Here is a 5,182-nt window from a genome sequence, read left to right on the forward strand (position 1 = left end):
ACAGAGTCTTTCCGGAAAAAGCTTTTAAAATTGGTGAAAAATAGCATGTTTAGGTTTTCACCTTATAATCTAGCACGCTTTCTCAAAACTCGTAAAAGTAGTTTTTCTCGATCCATCTCGAACAAGATCAACCACCAAGAATTAATTTTAAAAAATCAATTTTTTTTAACTTATCGATTGTTTTGGGCCTTCTCGATACATTCACCTTATTACAAATAGAGATTTTCTATTTTTTTGTAATCTTCCCAAATCTTATACTATTTTCGAATTTTTTCCAAATTCGGTTATGTTTACTAAATATTATATCAAATTATTACGTAACTTTTCACATATTTAGCATAATTTATGTTTTCACAATTTTATGAATTTCCAAAATTCCAAATGGGTTTTCCAATTTTCAAATTAGATTTTCCAAATTAATTCAACATTTTTAAATTTTGAAAAAGATCAAAATTTTTGAAATATTGAATAAGATTTGGGATATATATAGAATTTTGGTGTTAATCATGTCCAAGATTTCACCGAAAAAGTTCAAATATATGAATTTCGGTGTTAGTTATGCTTGGGATTTCACCGAGAAAGCTCAAATATATAGAATATCGATGTTATTTTGTCCGAGATTCGCACCAAGATGCACATAATCTTGGTGTATAATTTGGCGAGATGACCGAGAAAGCCTCAAACAATCTTGGAAAAAGTTGATTTTTTAAATAAAATCTCGTAGTCGATGTCGTCCAAGATGGATTGAGAAAAACTATTTTTACGAGTTTTAAAAAAAATGCTAGTTTTGTAAGGTAAAAACTTAAACGTGTTATTTTTGACAAATTTTCAAAAACGTTTTTCTAATTTATTTTGTTTTTTTATTTGGTAATTATTATAGTTTTTTTATTTTTTAAAAAATTAAGTCTATTTCTTCTTTGATGATTCACATCTTCCCCCAAGTAAAATAATTGAATTCTTACCCAAATTTCAAAAATAAAACTAACTTTTTAGGCTCCGTTTGGTAACTATTTTGTTTGTTGTTTTTGTTTTTTAAAATTAAGTCAATATTATCCACGTTTTTTACCATGATTTTTAAAGTACAATGATTGAATTCTGAGCCAAATTCAAAAAACAAAAACAACATTTTGAAACCTACTTTTTTTAGTTCTCAAAATTTGGCTTGGTTTTGTAAACTATTGGTAAAAAAAGTAGATAAGAAATAAAGAATTTGGAGGTGAAAACAGTATTTATAGACTTAATTTTCAAAAATAAAATCGCTATCAAACGAGGTCCTAAAAAAAAATAATTTATAATAGGACTTCAAGTTTAAGTTATGCTTATTTTGGTTGAAAAATTCAAAGGCTGAGATCATTACCGTTGATCGTTATTTTCGATTTCTTCTAAAGGACATTCCTCAATTAATCAATTAAAGGTAATTGTGTCTCTCCGTCATTCCCTACCATAGAAAAAAAAAATTGGAGAAACCAACATATTTTCATTTTGCAAGTTCTTATTTTTTGAAAGATTGTTTGAGAATGTTGTTGGGGTTAAGGTAGCATAAGTTTTAAGAAAATTGTGTTTTAGGTGGAGGTTTAGGAAGTGTCGGTTTAAAAAGTTTGTGTTTGGAGGGTAGACTTAAACATAATTAAATTATTTTATTTAATTACTAAAAATAATTACATAAATACATTACGTAAAATATTAATAATTAAATGCTATATTAAATAGTTATATCAAATAACTCAATAGTTTTCGAAAACTGAATCTCAAATTGTCTACCGAATACAGTTTGTTGAATCTGAAAACATAAAACAAAATCTAAATTACCAACCAAGTAGAAGTCTGATTTCCATTCATAATGGATTACAAATGAATTCCATTGTTTGGTACGGTAGAAAATGGAATGATTTTAAAATTCGAAGTAATTTCAAATCTCATTTTACTTTCATAAGTGTATCTAAATAAAACATAATGAAAAGTTTATATTGATACAATTATGAAACCAATTATGAAATTTCAGGGTTTAAATTAATACACTTATAAAAGTTTTGGGTCTAAATTGATACAATTATTAGTTTGAGGTTTAAATTGATACAACTCTCAAAGTTCAGGGTTTAAATCGATACAATTATAAGTTTATGGTTTAAATTAATTCAACACACAAAGTTTAGGGGTATAAATTAATATTTTCCCTAAAAATAATCGCATTGTTATACAAATTTAATTTATCTTTGAAATAAAACACACTTATAAATTTCTAATTGGAATGTATGTAAATGGAGAAGGAAAACATCTACAAAATCATATGCTTTTATGTTGCTACCATATGACATGATTCTACCTAGAGATGTCCAATTTTTCCATGGGGACGGGGATTCCCCGATTAGGCGGGGAATGGGGGAGGGAGTAGAGGAAAAAATTTCCCCGTGAGCTAAACGGTAACAGAGACAGTCCCCGGCCCCGGCCCCGACCTCGCCCCAATTAGCTTTTACATATTTATTTAGTATAGTTATTTAATGTTATGTTATTATTATTATTATATAAATAAGACATTTAAATTTCAAATTTGATTATTAGATTAAGTATGTGAATAATTTGATTTATATTTATTTCTTCCTACTAAAAAAATAATTAGCTTTTTTAGGCCAAAATTTAAGTAATTTAAACTAACCCTAATAAACAATTTAGTGATAAAGTTAATTATTTAATTAAAATTTTTCTACATTAATGATTTAAATTTATTGGCTTTTTACCAAAAAAAAAAAAAAAAAAAAAAAAAAAAAAATTCCCCGAACCCAATCCCCACGAATTCCCCGCGGGAAATCTCCGCCCCGATCCCGTGGAGAATTTCATGGAAATAGGGAATGAAATAGGGAACAGGGACGAAAATGAAAAATGACATTTTGACTCCGTTCCGCCCCATAGACATCTTTAATTCTATCGAAGAGCATCTCATGTGCCACCAACACTCATTGAAAGTTGATGTTTTACCCAATACGGCTTGCCAAAAGGCTTTTTTTTCATTATTATTACTTTGTTTAACTTTTTTTAGTTTTATATTTTAACAATTGTTAGCAATATTGTAAGCTTGGCAAACTAAATATTGTCGAATGTCGTTAATAATGATTTTAAAATTAACAATAAAAAAACTGGAATATGAGATTTTTTTTTTACAATATTATTCTTAGTTCTAAAAAATTATATAAATTGACCTTATTAAATTGTTGTAAAATTTAAAAATTTCATTTATAGTTTTGATTTTTCTTGTTGAGATTGAAATTGATGCATGTGATTTATCGTTCAGTATTTTACAAGTAGTTTTTACCATACGCGATGCACATTTATGTATCAATTACATATGTTTCCCATAAATAATAAATTAATTTTATAAATAATTTAAATTAGTATATCTAAAATTTATAAATAACTAATTAAAATTGTATATTTAACATTTTATGAATATTAAATAATATTTTTAAAAGAGTTGTTTAATAAATTTAAAATATGCACGTGTATCATGGTAACATACTAGTGTATCTTTGTGTTTCTAAACTTAAAAGAAAGTAGGAAAATTACAATAGATAACAAAAAAACATAAGGTTAATTCACAAACACAGCAATGGTTTCTAAAATTGAAAATATAGCAAAAAAATTTAGACTTAATTCCCAATTTTTTTTATTATTATTATGATTTGGCCCTCATCTGTGAATCAATATGTATATCCGATATATTTTATATTTTGGTATATAAGTTAACTTATATATTTTTTATTTGGTATATCAATCAATCGATATATATTATTTAAATAATATCATTTATACAATTGATATATTACAATTTTAATTGTGTCATGGTCGATGTTGTTTGTTCGATTATGGTAAATATTATTTTTATTTTTTTTCATTTTGATATAAAGTTACTCTCATCCAATTAGTTCAATTAATTTGATGTTAATGGTATATGTTAATGTATTAGTTTTGTCCAATGATATACCAAATATAAATTATATGAGTTAATTTGTTTTACTTTCAATTTTTTTTATATGATTTCTATGGTATATATGTTTTAGTATATCAATTGTATAATAAATATTTCATTTTTCATATATTAATTGATTGATATACCTTATTTAAAGAGAAATATATATATATATATATGTATATATATATCAATGATATTATTGATATATCATTTAGAAAGTATGAAATTGACATTCTAATTGTATATTAGTACTAATTCAAAATGAACTGCATGTAGACAATCAATGTATCAATAGTATATCATAATGAGCTCAAAATGCAATACTAAGTATTTTGTGTATCAGTAATTTGTTAATACTCATTTAAATTTTATTTAAATTATGACATAGATGTATCAATAATCATTAAAAATTCATTTCATGTACATTTTAAATGGATCAATAGTATATTACTAATGATCTAAATATATTTTAAGTATTGTATAGATGTATCAATAATATATTGACACTTATCTAAATTTTGTTTAAACTATAACATTTCCTATGTAACTTATATATTTTATATTTGGTATATTAGTCAAAGTCCACAAATAATAGCAAATGTACAAGCACTTGTTCACCGATAAATACAATATATGAATGAAAATTTTGATATATCAATTGTATAACTTTTATACTTTATGTTTGGTAGATTAGTCAATTGATATACCAAATAAAAAGTATATCAAATGATTGATATATCAGATATAAAGTATATTAAATATATTACTGATATGCATGCTGCTACACTAATAAAGGATTGATTTAGAATAATAAAAAACAAAAATTTGCTTCAATGTTTTTTTTGCTATATTTACAAAATTTGAAAAACTACTGCTAAATTTGTAATTTAAAGAATGGTTTCTTGCTATTCTTGCAACTGTCCCTAAAAAGTATCTAGCATTTTTAACTTCAATTTTTTTTTTAATTTTTTAATTTTACATAAAATAATATTCAAGTTCTAAATTTGAATATTTTTTTGTTGCATATGTTCCCTTGTTTGGAATATATAATTTCGTGTAAATTGTTTGCGGGCATATTCAAATACCTATGAAGCACAGACACAAATACGGCTAAACGATACAGATACGATCGGGTACGGTCATTCGTCAATTTCTAAAAAACTAAGAAACGGATACGTATGCGTTATTTTTTATATATTTTTTAATATATATATTTAT

Source organism: Benincasa hispida, chromosome 5 (genome assembly GCF_009727055.1).
Source record: "Benincasa hispida cultivar B227 chromosome 5, ASM972705v1, whole genome shotgun sequence".
NCBI lineage: Eukaryota > Viridiplantae > Streptophyta > Magnoliopsida > Cucurbitales > Cucurbitaceae > Benincasa > Benincasa hispida.